Genomic DNA, 20,892 nt, shown 5'->3' with positions numbered 1-20,892 from the left:
GTTTTTTTTTTTTGGAATTTTGTGACCTGGATTCCAGTACTTTAAGCCAAATCTCATAGAACAAAACTAGAGGCAGGGGCAAGCTATGATGGCGCCATCTATGCAAACCTTTGACAGTTGCCAACCCCATTAACGGGTAGCCTACGATCGGATTGCTCCGAGCTCTATGGCTCGCATTTGTTGTAGTATTATAATCATCTATATCTATATTATCCACACACACACTATATATATATATAAATACGGGTGTTCTGACTGACTGACTGATTCATCAATGCAGAGCCGTAACTACAAAAGCTATATATTTGCACATCAGCCTACATTTATCATGTGTACTACCTACAAGAGGTTAGAAGCGATTTTAAGAAATTCCAGCCCTAAAGGGGGATAGTATGTTTGTATGGGGTTCAAGTTCATAAAAAGGTACTTTATTTAAATACAAGAAAAGTGATTCTAGCGATTTAGAAAATGTTTTCCCTAAAAGGCTTAAAAAGGGGTTGAAAGTTTGAACCAACGCAGATAGCCGGAACTACTAAGGCTAAGAAAGCTGAATTTTGCACAGTAGGCCGCGTAGCCAAAGTGCATATCGTTCACGCTTCGTGGCGAACGAAACGCAACTGTCACAGTCGCACTAATATGGAAGAGTGACATAGAGATATAGCTACGATACGCTACGGAGCGTGAACGATTGTGACGTTGGCTACGCGGCCAGGTTACATTTGTAATGTCTACGAGGAACAAAAAGCAACTTTGAGAAAACCAACCCCTAAGAGATATAAAATCCCCATCCTAACCCCCGATGCACGTTTGTATGGGGCTTAAGTTTTATTGTAAGCTAGGAATTCGAAATTGCATTATAAGGTATTTTATTATCAAAATACAAGAAGACTAACTGCAGCGTTTTTGAATATTCATCTCTTAAAGGGCTAAAAAGGGGGTGAAAGTTTGTACCTAGAGAGTTCAAGTTTTATTTTAAGCTAGGAATTTGAAACTTCGTAAAAACGTATTTCATTAAAAGACAAGAAGTAGAAAAGGGGGATAAAGGATGAAAGTTTGTATGGAGTTTAAATTTTATTTTAAGCTAGGAAATTAAAACTTAGCATTTCATTTAAAAAGGCAATTTTATTTAAATAAAAAAATGTAAGTTTCCGAAAATTCATCGTTAAAAAGGGATAAAACTTTATACGGGCTAAAAGTTTTTTTAAGCTGGGAACTTGTAACTTCGTAACGAAAAAAAGCATTAATTTAAAAAAAAACCAGCGTGTTTGAAAATTCATCCTCTAAAAGAGTTAAAAAAGGCGTTAAAGTTTATATTGGGATCGAATTTGTTTGTAACTTTGTAAAAAGCATATAATTAAAACACAAGAAAGTTAATATCGACGTTTTTGAAAGTTCATCTGCTAAGGGTTAAACGGGGTTGAAATTGTATATCGTGTAAAAACTGCAACTTCTTAGAAATACATAATAGTAGGTAACAAGAACAGTTATTATAGCGTTTTTCATAATTCATCACGGGGGTTTAAAAGGGGTTACAACTGAAAGTATGTATTGGGAACATTTTTTTTAAATTGAGGGACAAGAAAATAGGTTAATAAGAAAATAGGTTAATATGAAACGATTTGAGTAAGAGACTTAGAACTAGAAACTTCGTGAAATGACCTTGTGACAGACAAATGTCATGTGTTATCAGATTAATAAGTAAGTAAGTAAAGTAAGTAAATATTCTTTATTGTGCACCATACAGTTAAAAATAGACAGGAAATTAAAAAAAATACTTAAAAGGTAGGTAACAACAGGCGGTCTTATCGCTAAGAAGCGATCTCTTCCAGACCTTTGGGTAGCAGGAAACTATGAACTTACAACATTGAAAAATTCTCTTACTGGTATCTTTTGCTGCACAATTTATTACGCAATTGCTATCTTTTGCTGCATGAGAGGAGGCCTGTGGCCAGCAGTGGGACGTATATAGCCTGAGTTATTATTATTATCTTTTGCTGCACATTGTTTCATGGTCATGCAGATTAAATTACAACCAACATAAGAATCAACGCGTAGGAAGTCGCGGGCAACAGCTAGTTCTACATTATGCGGCGAACAGACAAACTAGATCCGTTATGACTAGCATTCGACTCGCGCTCTCAAGAGAAGCGATTGGAATAATATTTCTGAAGGCTTCTGTGGACTACAGGATGATATTGTCATGTCTGAAAAAGAGCATGGACGCTTGAGAGGTGAATATGTAGGTCACACAAAACAAATTGTATTATAAGGCTAAATCTAGAAAAGGAGAAAAAATGATTTACTTTTACGATATGTAGGTACATTTTGGCAAGTCATAGGTATGAGGATGTTTTCTATGGTAAATTGTTCAGTCGCTCAGACTAGTCAGACTATGCAAAGGTATTACATAGGTATGTGTAATCATCGTTTTTTTAAAGATTAGTAAAATCATGCGTTATCCGTCGTTTTAAAACTCGCTAATATTTTTTTTAATGTCATGTAAACTTAATATTTCTCTGAGATAGTTGAAATAAAGAAGAAAAAGTAAACATATGCGACCGTTATTTTTCAAATCCTAAAAACGAAGCATATTATATATCAATAGGTTTAAAAATATTTATATCATCTACTAGTAGCGGTATTAGAATATAAAGGATTAAAAGTTAAATTAATTTTAAGTTTTTTTTTCTTTCTTTTAAGTACTATATGTACTTTTCCACTTAAAACAATAAAAGAGAAGAGATTGAATTATTCATGTACAGGTTTACGAAGAAAACTGTTATTGTTTTAAACTGTTACTGCAAATCCAGATTCGATGGAATACATTAGCTTATATCGGAGGCTGTAATCTATACCGATTTCAAAGCCATGCCATTTATAGACAGATTTCGAGGAACCTACGTTGGTAGCTATTTTGAGGCAGTTAAATTGATGAAGGAATTTGAAATCTATGCGGGACTGTAGAGAGACAAGCCAAGCTCTTTGAATAAGCAGACAAATATATATATTAGGTATTAGTAGAATTGTTAGGGTTTTATTCAGCAACGTAAAATACGAGAATGGTACAAATTCAGAGTCCTACTTCATAGAGTTACAAGTTACAATTTCACAAGTTTAATTCAAGCCGGCAACATTCGAGTGATTCTCCATCCCACCGGTAGCACCAACGGGGTCCTGGGGGCCTACCACGAAAACCTAAATTCGCAAATTGCGGGGATCTTGAGGATCTTCGCGGTTATAGCCCAGAGCCTTGCGCTTTGCGCTACGAGTATAAGTACTATACACAATGTGACTGCGCGCTAAATAAATTTGTTGATATTGATTTATATCAATATCAACAAATTTCACTAACATATCAACATAACTACGCCCACCTGGAAGAGACACGCGTATGGTTCCCGTGTGGGAACGTACGAAGTAATTGATTGATTTCGCTCGTGTGAGTTTTAAGGTATATCAATATAGTACTATTTTTTTTACTTGGTTTACTTTTGTTTTTTTTTATCAATCGAGTAAATTTTCACCAATCGAGTTTCTGTTTCTGTTTACTCATTAAGTGAAAAACATCTCAAAAAATATTATTTTTAATCACATTGCCATATTGATTCAGTTTTTGAATACGCCTGTAGTACCAGTAAGTAGTAAGTACTACAGCTTGATTAGATAAATAACTCACATATCCTTAGGCTGTATTATCTGAAACCTTCAACCTTCAAAGCTACATAATTTGAGACATGATCAAAACTTTTAGAACGCCATTTGACTTTGATACTTATTCTTTTACTGATATGTGTTAAATTTATACACTCATCAGTAAAAGATTAAGGATCATAGTCAAATGGCGTTCTAAAAGTTTTAATCATGTGTCGAAAGATGGCAGTAAATTTACGTGGCAACAAAGTTTTCTTTGACAATACACCTCTATTTCAAATTCTCTTTGGTAGATTTATTGTCTACACGTAGTATACATTTACTAACCTATTTGTAATACCCTATACAGGGTTCATGTGATAGTTACCATTATAAGAGAATATGCAACAGTTGAATTCGTGCGATAGCAAGAAATAAATGAATAGGTACTGAATACTAATATCACAAGAATCCTTAGAAGAAATATATAAGGCGGAAATACACGGTTTGATTATATTCTCATATGAAAACCTGAAAGGAAATGGCTGAAAAGAAATGAGCAGACCGTATATTCCGTTTTCTTACAGAATGTAAAGATTCAAACCTTTATTGACCGAAGCGTTATGGGAGGTCTCCGTTTTAACTCAGGCAAAATGCTTTCGTATGTCCGGATGTTCTCCTCTACAAGTCGCAATTCTCAATCGATCCTCGTGAAATTTTGTGATCAGATTATATGATTAAATATTTTTTTTTGTCGATTCAGTTTTTGGATTTTTTTCAAAATGCGAAAATGGTATAAAGGACCTAAGCACCTAGGGTCTATGGCGCTTAACACTGTTAAGACTAGGGTTTGCAATCCGAATATTCGGATATTCGAATTATCCGAATATCAACAATATCCGAATACAACTCAAAATATCCGAATAAACGGACAATTTAGATAACACAAACACAGAAATAATGTTTTTAACTATGTTTTAACACAAAGACGCTACCCCAACCAATTTTAAATGATTACTATAATAGCTAACATAATGTTATCTTTATATAGCTATCCATGCCGTGATCGGCAACGGCGACCCTAGCTAATTACGAGCGTGAGCTCTAATATGGCTTGCAAAGCCGAACTTACTTTTAAAAACTCTATCGCAGGTGGGGCAGTAGAGTGGGCCAAGTATATTATAGGTATAATTATAGGAAAGTTTCGGCCGGGATTTACGTATTTGATTTTTGTATTTCCTGCGGTTATCTTTAAAAGCGTACTTAATAAAGAGGCTTTATATATCTATTAACTGGTTCATATTTGGAAGTACATCTAGTGCCTCACCTTTCTTCTCTCCCGTCCTGTCCAAGTGACCGAGCCAGCAAAGTTGTGCGGCTATAATTTCGGCCATTATATCGGGTGCCGCAACTAGCTCTCTAGTTCCCTATTTTTCCTACGCGTCCAACTTCTATATTCATCTCTGATAGATCTCAGAATCTTCCGCCAGCATTTCGTCTTTATCACTAAGAGCTTGTTCTGTTTTTTTCGAGTAAGAGTCCAAGTGTGAAAGATAGATAGATAGATAGATAAATCATTTACCTATTTGGCAGCTGCTGAAACTTACCCATACATCAAAATTACTGTCTGGTCAGTCTACTGATCAGCTTTGACACTATTAGAACTCGGTGGAGCGCTGCAGAGCATCTTAGGGCATTTTGGATTCGAACATCTATCTCCTCTTCCCTTCGGTTGGTAACATCCGGCACTGTGCAACCAAGATACCTAACACCATTCACACCTTTGTAGGCAGTTGCTCCGACTTTTTTCACGCTGATGTGCTGATACCTTTTCATTAGGAGATTTTGGTTGGTTCTGAGACCAATCTTCTCTCCTTCCTACTCTACGATCCTGTCCCTGGCCTCCAGGTCGGTTTTGTTTTGAGCCTATAACCCCAAAGTCATCAACTTGCCGTTCAAGTCTACAGCCCCACAAACAATTTTTGGACGATGTATTCGAGTGCCAAGTTGTAGTACAGCATTGGCGAAAGAGCGCGTCTTCTTGTTTCAGACCAGTGACTAGTTAAAATTCGGCTGTTTTTGAGCTCGAGCTTTGTACACTCATCCTGCTTAATTTGGTAGCTCTTTAAAGCACTGCAAATAGTATTTTTCTTACTCCTCTACTGTTATCTGTCATTTATGCATTCATTAACACGAACATAAGAACATACATAAAAGATTTCAAGAAAAGTCTATATTGTCTATTCCACATAAAAGCTCTTGTGCTTTTATAAGCTATAATGTTACTGCGATTAATGGCTACCAACCTAACAAAACCAAAACGAATACAGTTTTAAACTAAGTGCATTGCTGCCAACTTACAAAATATTCATTTGGTTGCATAGTAAAAATAATTACTTCATAAGTCAGAAACACGCATGTGACACCCGTAATATAGCAACACCCATAGACTACGAAGACCGCTTAGCGTTGCTTGTTAGTCTCCGTAGGCTACGGTGGCCAAAATTGAGAAAAAACTGTCCAAAACATTAATTTAGCAAGTAGCAAGTACCAGGGCCTCATGAGTTACGAGGAGTGTCGCCGACCGGCCGGCCGGCCGCGGCCCGGTGCGGGCCGGGCGCGTAACAAGGTATGCTCGCGCGTCTTGGCTATATACTTTTGCTGTAATTTGTTTACCTAAATTAAGATTTATTTTTGTTGACTCGTAGGAAAAATATTGTATGCAACGTTGTATAAGTAGGTCAAAAAATTCTCGTGGCGTATTCCTTTACAATGTTCGCCTACGCCTTCGGCTCCGGCTCACATTGTAACTCACGCCACTCGCCTTTTTTGACCCTTCTTATGCAACAGTTGTATAAGAAGGGTCAAAAAAGGCGAGTGGCGTGAGTTACAATGTGAGCCGGAGCCGAAGGCGTAGGCGAACATTGTAAAGGAATACGCCACGAGAATTGTCGGCGACACCTCCTCGTAACTCATGAGGCCCTGGTACTTGCTAGTTGCTACTTGCTAAATTAATTTTTTGGACAGTTTTTTCTCAATTTTGGCCACCGTAGCCTACGGAGACTAACAAGCAACGCTAAGCGGTCTTCGTAGTCTATGGGTGTTGCTATATTACGGGTGTCACATGCGTGTTTCTGAATTATGAAGTAATTATTTTTACTATGCAACCAAATGAATATTTTGTAAGTTGGCATCAATGCACTTAGTTTAAAACCGTATTCGTTTTGGTTTTGTTAGGTTGGTAGCCATTAATCGCAGTAACGTTATAGCGTATAAAAGCACAAGAGCTTTTATGAGGAATAGACAATATAGACTTTTCTTGAAATCTTTTATGGATGTTCTTATATTCGTGTTAATGAATGCATAAATGACAGATAACAGTAGAGGAGTAGGAAAATTATATAGTGTCTCTCTCTGACATAATTATGCTTTGGCAAAATCAACAAATAAAAAAAATTATGTCTTGTGCCTATTCCCATTTCTTTTCCATCACCTGTTTCAACAGGTAGGTATATAATATATATAATCCACAGTACTGTACTGCGGTTCTTGCAATGAAAGCAGAAAAACGATTTAAAAACTTGGCTTTGCTTTCTCGTTTGTTTTTGAAATCGCATTACGAGGAATGAGTGTAGGTGGAACAGATTACAAGCTTCGTTAAACATCGATATTGTAAATACGACGGGTGTCGGCTACGGGTGGGCAAACTCATTCAGATGTTACATGAAACCTTCTTTGAAATATAAGTTTGAATTTCGTCTTAAACGTTCGCAATTTTCGCTCTTTAGATATATCGAATCATTCGGGTCGATGATCTACGAAAGGTTGAGTACAATATGTATGTATGTACTAAGCAGGTGCCTATATTAATAGTAATTTTACAAGGGGCCAAAGTTGTTGTTTAACCGCTCGTGCTAATGATACCCGAGCAAGCGAAAGATTTTAAAATTGACTCGAAAGTTATAATCTTGTGCGTCGCAAGGGTTTCAAGGCACGAAGATTAAACAAATTTTGCCACCGAGAGAAACACAAAAAAATTCACCACACCAATGGGAGGCAAATACTAACTATAATTTATGCAATACCTAAATGTAACCAAATCAAAACCAAATGAACGTAATAAAAAAATAATCATTCAGAAACATCATTTAAAAATCAATTCTACCAGCTAATATAAGGAAACAACTTAAAATGTGCATATGATTACTTTGCCCCACATGTGGATAAAATGCAACTTTCTTATTAGTTTTTGAACAATCAAGAGGGTCTTTACTAGTTGGTGTGGATAAAAACATATTTTTAGGCGAGGCAGTCTATTTAATGTTCTCTTTTTAGAACAAATATTGCCGTTATAATAAAAAAAGCTTGTAGGTACATAAATTCAGCGATTTTTTTTTAAAGATGGGTTTTTGAGTTTTCTCCAAAAACTTTCTTCGTAATACATGGAGTCTCGCTTATTTGTGGCTTTCGCATCGAGTGAAGTGTAAAGGTACGGAACTCTCCATTATGCGTGATCCGATACACACTTGTTTTAGTACTTGGTATTGATTAATGCGGATTCAGTATTAAAACCATTAAGGCGCCGTCAGTTCAGGGGACCTACCGCGAAAACCGAAATTCGCAAATTGCGGGGATCTTTCTCTTTAACTCTCACTAAGACGTAATTAGAGTGACAGAAAAATGCCGGCAATTGACGAACTTCGATTTTCGCGGTTATAGCCCAGAGGGCCTACCACGAAAACCGAAATTCGCAAATTGCGGGGATCTTTCTCTTTTACTCTCACTAGAACCAAATTAGAGTGACAAAAAAAAAAATGCCCGCAATTGACGAACTTCGATTTTCGCGGTAGGCCCCCAGGTCCTTCTCCGAACGCAGCTTCGTAAACACTGAGCAGACGGCCGTGCGTGCCCGGGATCGCGGATATCATTATTAATGAATTGTTATTTTAATAAAGTTTTACAAAAAAAGGTGTTGATAAGCTCAATTAAAAATAAAATTAGGCTGTTTGTCCATGCCACGCTATTTTGTTTTAAAACTACAAGTTACATAACTGGACGGTGATTAACACCACTCGAGGATAACCTCATAATTGATAGATAGTGTCATGATCATGACTTCATGACCATATAGCGCTCTTATCTCAAATGCGTGTGATGTAAATGAAATCTTCTATTGTTTATGGTGTTTTACTATGAGTTATCAAGAAAAAACAAATTAGTGTGGCGCTCGTAGACGACTCCTAAGCATACATTAAATATGTATACAGGGGTGCTAAGATAATAGTTTTGCTAGTTGTACTTATTTCAACAAAAAGAAAATCTTTGTATTTTTGAAGTTCATTGTTTTGAGTGTACAATAAAATACGTAAAATATGGTGTTTTTATCGAATTTTAAGCGTTTTTTTAATTAATTAACTACGCGGTTTGATTTATTTCGGGGGTCTATTATAAACTTTAAATAAACAGTTGAAATACGACTTTTTTTGTCTCTTTTTTTTTTGCTAATGTCGTGAAAGGGACAGAAAGAATAGAATCCAAATATTTCGAACTTGTATTCGCTTATTAGTATTAGCTTGTAGGTCAGTGAGCAAAATGCGATTTTTCTGAGCAAAGGTTGATATTTCTTCTTGTGCTTATTTTAAATCCCGTGCAAGCGAAAGATAATAATAGATTCACGAGCGTAGCGAGAGCGTAATAATAAGCGAGTGAGAGCCGGGGTGCGCGGTGCGGGCAGAATTGCGGAATACCAATAACATGAAATTATATCTAAATGATGTCATTTAATTATCATTCTCAAGTGCATTTCGCTTGATTACTTGTCCGTACCTACATGTATTGGCGCGAGCAAGACGCACGGGATAATGATAAGACAAGAAAATGATATCATATTTAGCTATCAAAATGTAAGTTTGAATTTGCCTCTCGGTCTCCGGTTGCTAGTGCTGTCTTATAAAATGTGATGCTGTACGCAGCGTATGGTCTCAACTAGACCAAGCAAGACCGGAAGCGGAGACCAAGGCCTTTTCAGCATTCTAAATTCTAACGGGACTTTAGAAACAGTAAACAATCTTGAGGATGAAGGATGTACTACTCGTACATAATTCCGGTTCAAATTCGGATTGTTTACAGTATTTCAGCATTCGGCTCGGTATTTACCCGGCCGGCAAAGGCATTAAGTAGCCCTTTAGCTAATTTGGACCGGGGTTCAAATGTTTCACAAATCTACGCCGAATTCTAATTACAATTACCATGCGATTTGCATAGACGATCATAGGGGTAGGTACTTTACGCTTAATAATAAGGGTCTAAAAGATACCTTTTTATAATACATATTTAAGGGACAAAACGTTTATATATATAACCTTTAAATTTATTTTGTCCTTATATAAAGCAAGATCCCAGAGCCGATACTTAATTTCTCATGAATAAAATGTATGGGATAATATAGTGTTGGTATGTACTTTTAATGTATGCATACTTGCTATATTGGCCCGACGGCCATTTGTCCGGTATAAGGAGCTAAAGATAGATAATAGTTATTTGTACAACAAGAGAGCAAAGTTGATATTTCTCCGAGTGCTTATTTTGAGTCCCGTGCAAGCGAAAAATTCTATAATAATACTAATTTAGAATCTTGAGCGTAGTAAGGGATTCATAAGCGCACGAGATGTAAATAACTTTGATCTCGTGTAGAACACAAAAAATTTTACGTCGGCGGTGGGAACATATTTGGAAGGTAAAAGTACAACCTGAACAAATTTAATCCGTCTTCATCACTATTTCACTCATGTTTTCTGAAGGTATTCTAAAAATTAAGTTTAATTACCGCAATAAAACAAAACGAAAGAAATTTCAATAAAATAATACGAAAATAATGAAAAAACGAACATCAATCATTTTTTTTTTGTAAAAAAAATACTTTGTAAGATACGGTCCGAATTGCGGATACTACTTTTGTCAACTATGGGAGTGATCGTTAAAAGTAAAATTATTTACTTTGCGTAACAATTGCGTAAATTTTTATAAGTTCATTGTTTTGATTGTATAATAAAATACGTTAAATATGGTGTTTTTATTTGATTTTGACCGTATTCATTAATTATTACGAATGAAGACTCGTAGGGTGTTTTGGAACAATGCGGTCGGACTTATTTCGGGGCCTAATCGGGGGTGTGACGTGTGAACTTTTTTGTCTCTTTCTTTTTGCTAATGACGTGAAAGGGACTCACGGACAATAGAATCCAAATATTTCGAACTTGTATTAGGCTCCGCACGTTGAAATGACATTCGAATATAAAGGTTACTTTAATGTTATTTTGTCTCAGTCAGTGAGCAAAATGCGATTTTGCTCACCGTTTTTAAGCAGCAAATTACCCTTGTTCTAGCTGCTGACGTGAAAAAATATTACTTACTAACTTTTCGTAAATTCTCATGGCTGGTTTTTATGGATGTTCTAGAAAATATTGTTAAAAATTGATAATCAATATTGCCAGATCATTTCCGCCGGCGGTAACTTTTACCAGACGCTTTAAAGCTGTCTACAAATATTGTAAGTTTACTTATAAGTATTCTCATTCTTGATTTTTATATATGATACTCAGAGAACTTTTACAAAACATTTTGTAAGTAGCCAGACCAATTGGAGGGGCCCAACCATTCCCCAGATCCACATAAAGTTTATAAGTATATATGTCTGTGTGTAGTCCGATTTAAGATATGGTAAAATTTAACATAAAACAGTCTTACCACCAAAAACAGTAAATTATCACCAACGTTAAAACTCCATTTTAATATAGAATGATTACCATTTTTTTACATTTTGCTATCCTATTAAAGCAAATGACACCAAACTAATCATTGTTTACCCAAAAATAGTAAATAAACACCAAAATTTGTGACATTATCTATGAAAAGGGACCTTATTGTCGATGGCGCTTACGCCATTTAAACTCCATTTTAATATTAAACAAAAATCAAGTTTTTTTTTACCAAACTAATTATTGTTAAACCAAAAATGGTAAATGTCAACCATCATTAAAGTCCAATTTTAATTTAATAATATTAATTTAATTAATTTAATCTTGAAGATTTGGTGATAATTAATTATATTTGGTGATCATTCATTATATTTACAGTACAGTAGAGAGCGTTTAATGTTTGAATACAATTGTAAGTGCAGTCGTAATTAAAACAGCTAGTACTTTGTAATTTTAAACCTTACTGTTTTGGTGATTAGTATATTTTAAGAGATTTTTTTATTATTTAGAGTTACCAAAGTATTTTTTGGTAGTCATTATATTTGTAGCCTATGAAAATTACAGTATTTTATATGTTTTTTGGAGAACATTGGAAAACAAATTTGTTACGTAAAAACACCCTATTAATGCCATAATTGAATGAGACCTCACTGAACAGATTCTAGAACCTCATATATCTGACTTTTACTTAATTGGCCACTTCACGTTGATAAATCAAATAACACGTTGTTTAATACCTATTACACTTGTATAGATGATGATACATAATGGCCCAAATATTATGAACGTCTACGCGCAGACTTAGGAACTGAAAATTCTGAATATCTGACGAAGCATTTGAACGTCAAGGTTGTTTGAGGATTGAGGAAGTTTTTATTGAAAAACTAATGGGTAAATATGGCTTTTGTTTAACTTTGATTTTAATTTGACTTTATTGGACATTTTGTATGATTTTAGGGTTCCCTACCAAAAAGATACAAAAGGAACCCTTATGGTGCGGCTCTGTCCGTCCGTCCGTCCATCTGTCTGTCTGTCTGTCACATCGCTAAATACCTCGAGAACCACTTAAGCTATCGATTCGAAATTTGGAACAGTTATGAACGACGTTAACCCAAACATATTGAAAGTATTTTTTATTAACTATGGAAATGCCTAATTCGAAAAGGGGGCAAAATTTCAAAGTCTAGTGACTAGGTGAAGTCGGGTATCGTTTGAAAGAGCCCAAATTGTAAATTCCAAAACTTTATTTCTTTTTTTTCATAGTGAAAAAAAAATTGATTGATGAAAAAAAAAATGCAGAAAAAATATAATCAGACCTCTATCTTGGTAATTTTTTATTAACTTAACAAAAAATATTTATTTACGTGGGTTTATTACACTTGAAATTTCTATGAGTTTACATTAAAGACACCTTTTTCAAATAAAAGAACAATTTTTGGAATCGGTTCACATGTTAGAGAATTATCCTCAAAAAACCATTAAAATCAACAAATTAGTTAGATAATTTACCGATCGATGGCGCTCTACACAATTATACTTAGTATAGGTACTTCTAATCTAATTCAAAGTTTGTACGGGACCCTCGGTGCGCGAGTAAAACGAACTCGCACTTAAACGGTTTTTTATTTATTTTATTTCATACGTTGCTCTTAGTTTTTAAGATGACGATCATTATGAGACATAAAATTCCAAATTTTTAGTTAACATGTACTTATTTTGTATTCTTTCCATTTTTGACATATACGAGTAAATTGTAATATACTGACGATCATAATATGAATTCGCGCTGACCACCCATCGGGGCTCGGCCTACATTTGACTACATTTGCTCAAATTCGCGGCGCGGGCGCCATTTGACTTCTTTTCACGTTTTCGCTGGCGCCACTTGAAGGGATAACGACTATTAATTTTTTTTTTAACAGATTGTTGCAGTATCTCTTAAAAACGGGTGTGTAATGTTTAATATAGTTATAATTAAATTATCAATTTATCATACACTTGCTATAATGCTATTTCATATAGTATTACTCGTTATAATGTAATTATTATTATACGTTGATTTTGTTATATGTATGTATGTATGTATGTATATACTTTATTGTACATAGATATAAAAACACGAAAAACACAGTTACAGAGTAAATTAAATACAATAAAGGCGAACTTATCCCTGTATGGGATCTCTTCCAGTTAACCTTCGTTATATTACGAGTATGATCTAAACATTCCAAACCGTAATTGATAATTGCCTATTTTTGTATAAATTTCAACTAGTATATTTGTCGGGTATTTTTATTTTATTACTAGTATAAAGACATATTGTATAATGGCTTTTGTTATATATTTTTATATAACGTAATACTTTGTACTATACAATCAAAAACATTATTTTTTATACGGGGTCGCAGTTCTAACTCAACCTATCCCACATTTTGTGTGGGGTCAACGTTTTAACCTAACCTAACCCACTTTATGGGATTATTTATTTTTATCGGGACCTACATATAATTATATAATGTCACTAGTTAGAACAAATCTGTTTTAGAGTAAGTATGTAATAATGATCGCAGCATATATTAGACGAATGTTATACCCTATAACCATTATACCAAGAATAACATTATGTATGTCGTTGATTAGGCAATATAGTAGCGTGCATTTTATTACGTTATTCAAAATCACGATATATCAAACTATAATATAAATTAGACATCTACAAATTAAACCGCTACGACTGCAAATCTAAGTTACTAACCTGGCTCCAAACACAAACTTACCAGGAAACTGAAAGACTTTTATGCTGCCTAAAATAAATCTACCCTGATAAACCCTTATAGGTACATAATATATAAATAAGTACTCAATATAAATTGTATTAAAGTAAACCAAAGTACTTAGATATAAATTTTGTCACATTATATTAAAACTGAAATATTGTGTTTTTTTTCATACTTATTGTAGGTATAATAATAATAATAATAATCCGCAGGGCAGCTTGTGGCGAGCTGTTGGGGAGTAACGACCCCACGGACCCGAGTACTCCCGAGAGTCGGTCAGGGTCTCCGTCTCCGGCGTGTCTTCGTCGGTCGGAGTGGACCCCAAGGGGACCCGCAGGACTCTCAGCTCTGGCTTGCCTTCATTGGCCGTCCAGAGAGGAGTCGTTAGAGCTAAATGCTCCAGGGGTGGAAGTGAAAACTTGCATAAGACGCGAGTTGGCACAGTGGCTGTTATCAGCCACTGAGTAGAAAGCGGCGTACACCTCTCGACACCCCTGAGCCGCTCACACCGGTGTTGCTCCTGGTCGTCTTCACGACGGCATTTTCAGGGGCCCATCTAGTGGGCGGCGAGTCACCGCCTGCCTCGATAACTAGTGGAAACATTGTTATGGCAGGTGTCCGGACGTCTTTGCAATAACCCAGTCTCATTGTCCTCCCAAACTTCAATCCATAGACCGTTATACTGTTCATTTTTACTACAATAGTCCCAATGCCTGCTGCGACCGGTTCATGGGTGTCTATTGTTGCGCCTGTGAACGGGTTCCAGCAGGCGTTCTACATGACATGAAAGCTCTCCAAGGGGCCTCTACGTGTTGGATCTATATCCCCACGCAAGCCTATCAAAAGACCGGGATTTATAGGCCCGTGAAATCTAAGGAGATACAATCATAATAATAAAAAATACTTTATTGTGCACTACAAAGAAAAATACATGTTACAAACAAAATAAAGGGCACAAGTAAGTAGGTAACAACAGGCGGACTTATCGCTAAAAAGCGATCTCTTCCAGACAACCTTCAGATAGCGATTCAGTGGCTAGAAATAAAGTTATTGGGCAGTGCAAAACCACATAAGTGTAAAGTTTATAAAATAAGTAAATAGAACCTACAACAAATGAGAAATAAACTACATATATTATATAGGCAACAATAATACACTACATATACCTACACAAAATACATAAATACATAATACATACTGTACTGTACACTTTTTTCTCTGTTATAATAGATTTTATTTCTGCTGCCACTATTGTGTAACCTTTAGCGGAGGAATCGCTGACTCCCGAGTCACAGGCTCTGACCTAGTTCGGGAGACAAAAGCTAGACCCTGGTGAAACCATTACAAACCTAATTATAAGCTTTTCTGTATCTAGTATAACATAATATCGACACTATACTATGTTAGGTTTTTAAGTGAATAAAGATTTATTATTATTATATATGAAAGGTAATTGCCCCTTAAAAAGGAGCTAGAAGGCGAATAACGTCATAATTAGATGATTTACTAGATATTTTTTTCTCATCGTTCCGCAAGTACCTTTCGATGATATAGGTATGATATGTTTGTTAATTACCTAACTATTATGTCATGCAACAAAATTAAATAAATACCCGCAAGGAACGAAATTTGTACGGAGCAACGTATTTTAAATATTAAATAATGTAGGTATTTGACGAATCTCGGTTACACGATTCAGAGAACACACATTTTATGACTTTAGTTTGTACCTGGCAAATAGTAGTAGCTAGTCTCCCTTTACGAATAGTCAAGTAGACCTTTCTTTTGAGCCAGGTAATCACTGAAACAGGTGGCTACTCTGGCTTTTCGCTTCAAAGCCTTTATTTAGACCACGAGCCAGGAACAGAGTTCCATGGCCAATCGTCGCCTCCCGGGCCGGGCTCGTATAGTGGTTAACGGATATGTATGATGAATTAATAAACCCTCATGGACGACAGCTGCCGCTCTGCTGGTGGGGTTGACGGATGGCAGCCACCGAAACATGTAAAAACAATAAAATAAATGTAGTCATCGCCACCCGCTTGATACTTTGTCAGATGATAGTTTAGATGCTATTGTGAATTTAAAAAATTGTCAGCCGGTTGTATCGCCGTGGGAAGACCGTCAGCTCGCATCAACGTATAATGCGAAGAGCGTCGCATAAACATGTAAAAAATAAGCGATTTACCTTTTTATGATAGTGATAACAAAATCATCAAATTGTATATTTCATTCCATAGGGCATTTCAATAAACGCCTTACGCAACAAACATACTTTGCGGACATAAATGGTAAGGCGCGGGTTTTTTTGGATGTTTTCATGCGACCAGCTGACGGTCTTTCGACCGCTATACAACCGGCTGATGGTTTATGTATTAAAATAGCATCTAAACTATCATCTGACACGTATCCATCGGGAGGTAATGACTGAAAAATATTTATTTTTATATGTTAATCTGATCAACTGACGGTTCATCCACCCAGATACAACGGGCAGACTATTTTTTTTAAAAATTCATAATAGCATCTAAGACAAAGTATCAGCCGGCAGGCGATGACTGACGATATATGCTCCTGGCTCGCGGTCTACTTCAAAAGCTGGTTTATTTTGTTGAAGGACTTCCTCTAACGGACGTAACGTACCTACTTATAGTTTATGTGTAGGTACAGTTGTGTGCAATATAATAGCAGTACATAAGAAAATGTAAATTAAGGGAAAACTATAACTTTAGATTAATGATATTGTATCTTTTTATATAATTATTCTGCATTACTTGATATTGTTTCAAAATTAACTGTAACCTTTACTTAAATGATATTGGAAGTAAAAAAAAAATATCATGAAAATCGGCTGTTTTTACTAAGTTGCGGAAAAGTAAAACCATACGAAAAAAATACAATTGTGTACTATAATTGTAATTTAGAATCTTTCCTATTATTTCCAATCAAAGCTTTACATCTAAACCCAAGTCATCCAGAAAAAAATAAACTTTTCTATAAGACGATCTTCGTCGCAGAGTGTAACTGTGCTATTATATTGCACACAACTGTACATATCCAACACTTATAGGTAAGTAAGTAGTCATCCATACTGGTATCTACTACTAATGATAATGTTATAAATACATCAAACGTAACTAAAGAGTATTCTATCTATCTATCTGTCTATGTACCTATTTACTGAAAAGTGTTAAAGTACTTACCAAATTCAAAGGTACGTAGGAAATAGTACATTTCGGCACGTGTATCGAATGACGTTTTTTAATACAGTTGCGAAACAATAACAAGTACTTTTTTATGCATGTTCTATAAGACAGAAACAATTGTAAATACTATTATTACCTATGTATCGTTATTTACGATTATTTGTGTATCGTATATTTAAATTGTATGAAAATTATATCGAATGTTGCCTTTGGAAACTTAAAACATTCTTCAATACTACCCCAGGATTAGATGATATACCATACTTGCTTTTAAAGAAACTGCATGTTAATGCTGGACTGAACGAAGATGTAGTGACAAAAATTGAGAAAGGTATGTTGAGATGGTTTGGACACGTGGAAAGAATGAGTGAAAGAAGGTTAACAAAGAGAGTGTATAAGGGAGAAGTAGAAGAGGGAGCTGGAAGGGGTAGACCTCGGCGGACTTTCTCTGATCAAATCGGGGAAATCCTAAAGAAAGGCCAGGTCAAGAGCACCCTAAACCGGCGAGCGTGTATGAGGAATGTCATGAAAGTGAAGGAAGCGAAAGAGGTATGTCAGGATCGTAGCAAGTGGAAATCCGTGGTCTCTGCCTACCCGTTCGGGAAATAGGCGTGATTATATGTATGTATGTATGTATGCATGTTAATGGTCAAAAAGTTTTGCTCAGAATTATGAATTTACTTTGGTTACAAGAGAAAATACCTCTATCATGGAAAACACAATGTGTAATACCTATTTTAAAACCAGACAAACCTCCTAATGAGGTCAATTCTTATAGACCGATTTCTCTATCATCATGTATTGGTAAAGTTATTGAGAATATGATAAAAACTAGACTCGATTGGTATGTTGAGGCAAATAACATATTGCCTCCATTTCAAAATGGCTTTCGACGAGGTAGAAGCTGTTCTGACAGCTTCATATCTCTTATATCGGATTTAAAATTAGCTAACTATAACAAGTCACATGCTGTTTGTATATTTTTAGATGTACAAGGAGCATTTGACAATGTTGATCCCGCAATACTTGTAAAAATTCTATCTAATTTTAATATCCCTGGGAAACTATGCAAGTGGATATTTAATTTTTTGGACAATAGAGAGCTATATGTAAAATTTAATAACATGCTACATGGACCACGACAAGTTTTCAAAGGCACAATGCAAGGGGCAACGCTGTCTCCTCTTCTGTATAATTTGTATACTAGTGATATTAACTCATTTGTAAATAGTTCTAATGTTAATATACTGCAATTTGCAGATAATCTTGTAATATATTCTATTAATTCAAATTTAGATGTAGCTAAAGCACATATTAATAATGCACTAAATGAACTCTATGTTTATTACAATAATTACTTACACTTAAAGATAAATCCTGACAAAAGCAAGTTACTAATATTGAGCAAGGACACAACAAATGTACACATAATACACATTGTATATAATAATGAGATTATTAGAGAAGTCCCTTCTCATAAGTTTCTAGGTGTAGTCATAGATAATCATTTAAATTTTGACCTACGCTATGCTAAGCACAAAATTTCAAATTCTGTTAGAGGTTTAAATGTTATGAGATGTCTTGCCGGTATATCTTGGGGTGCTGATCCTCAAGTACTGTCCTTACTGTATAAAACCCTTGTCAGAAGTCACTTTGACTATAGTTTTCTTGTACATATGAATACTGTTCACACACATAAATTAGAAATAATTCAAAATAAGGCTATACGAATAATATCAGGGGCAATGTGTTCAACCCCAATAAGAGCAATGGAAGTAGAGACTAAAACAATGCCTTTACCTGTCAGATGGATGTTGTTAGCTTATAGATATTTAATTAAGATATATGCTAAAAATAATCAAAGTGTAATTAGAAGAATAAAGGGTCATCCCAGAATCCCCAAGTTAACAGCACTAATCTTACAGGTGGAAGCTAAGTTTTGTAATATATATAAAAATGAAATTTGGCCATGTTATGAAGATAGCTTTGATAGTAAACTTTTAAGTATTACAGTATGCACAAAATTTATCAATAATAATACTGATTTTCTATATTTCTTGTCACAAATTCCCGATAATTACAAATTATACACCGATGGTAGTAAAGCAGATTTTTATGTTCGAAGTGCAGTGTATAATCCTCAAACTAAATTTGTACAGAGCTTTAGGTTGTATGATGTATGTTCCATATTTACGGCTGAAGCATATGCTGTATTTGAAGCCCTGAAAGTTATAACAAGAGTGTCAGAATATGAACATTTCTTTATTTTCACTGATTCACTTAGCTTAATTTATGCATTACAGAATAATCAATTGCATTATAAAAATAATTTCAATTTGTACAAAATTAAAAAGATCTTATCACTATTTAAAAATAATAATGTAAATATAAATTTTATGTGGATTCTATCCCATACTGGTATAACAGGGAATGAAGTTGCAGACAAAGCTGCTTATTTAGGTATTAACGAATTAGATGTAAGATGTAGTACTAGAATTCCACTAACTGATTGTCAAGCTTCTGTGAAAACTGATGTTGCTAAGATGTAGATAGATTTCTGGACCAAAGACAGAGAGATAAAAGGAAAATGGTACGCTAGTATTCAATCTGACTTACCTGGAAAGCCTTGGTATGAGAAGATTAAGACGGGAAGTCGTAGCTTTATTACCACCATCAATAGATTGAGGTTTGGTCACAACTGTGTACCAGCGCACTTAGCCAGATTTTCGTTTATAGCCGATGGTACATGTCCTCACTGCCAGAATGGTAGCGTTGCAGATGTTGAACACCTTATATTTAAATGCCAAGTATTTGAATTTGAAAGACTAATCCTTGCAAGTTAACTGCAAAATTGCAAATTGCTACATAATCAACATCTGTCGCTTTAATTTTGAACTTCTCCAGTGGCTAGCTGCCAGCTTGCTCAGTTCTCTTTCTGTTGTCCCTCTATGCGGTTTCATAATTCAGGCGTTGATGATTAGATGGCGCTGTATCACATTAGTCGTTAATGAGGTTGTTTTACCTTTTTTGGCCTATTTTAAATGTGATTTATGGCAGGCTGAAAATAGAATGTAACTTTTGAGGGGGGGCTGATTTTGAATAGGAAATTGGAAGGTTTTTTCGAAAGATGGAATTGAGGTCTTTAGATCTCCTGCAAACCAATTTAGTGGCGTACGGCACAAAAGCAATCTCAGCCGACGAATTACCTAAGGATTAGTGTGCATGTTCAGACATTATTGAGAAACTTGGCCGTTTTGATATATCTGATAGCGAATGTAGGTATATTGTACAGAATTTATACTGCAATAACCAAATGATGTATTTCTAGTCAAGTGTATCAGTTTAAAATATGTCAGTTTTTAATAGATCTCAAGGCTACACAATGCGCACCTAGCTCATTTGAAGTATTTTTGTCTCCTGCTATTTTCTGCATGTATATGAGACGTTCAGCGGATAAACGTACTTCATGGCGGTCGGCGCTTACGTCACGTAGCACCGCATTGGTATTGGAGCGTCGTTAAT

General features: G+C 35.3%; 1 protein-coding gene and 1 long non-coding RNA gene across 3 annotated transcripts in view; both read right to left on the bottom strand.

The window, feature by feature from the left end:
* The window catches only part of LOC133534628 (ATP-binding cassette sub-family G member 1-like), a 202,273-nt gene that overhangs the window by 6,214 nt on the left and 175,167 nt on the right, over positions 1-20,892 (bottom strand). The window lies entirely within an intron of this gene.
* On the bottom strand, positions 16,677-20,119 carry LOC133534642 (uncharacterized). The gene is made up of 2 exons (XR_009802066.1): positions 19,987-20,119; positions 16,677-19,592 (listed from the first exon to the last, which is right to left on the bottom strand). It is a non-coding gene; the product is annotated as an uncharacterized LOC133534642 (long non-coding RNA).

This window comes from Cydia pomonella, chromosome 2, assembly GCF_033807575.1.
Source record: "Cydia pomonella isolate Wapato2018A chromosome 2, ilCydPomo1, whole genome shotgun sequence".
In the NCBI taxonomy this organism is placed as follows: Eukaryota; Metazoa; Arthropoda; class Insecta; order Lepidoptera; family Tortricidae; genus Cydia; species Cydia pomonella.
This window is presented reverse-complemented; position numbering and strand designations above follow the sequence as displayed.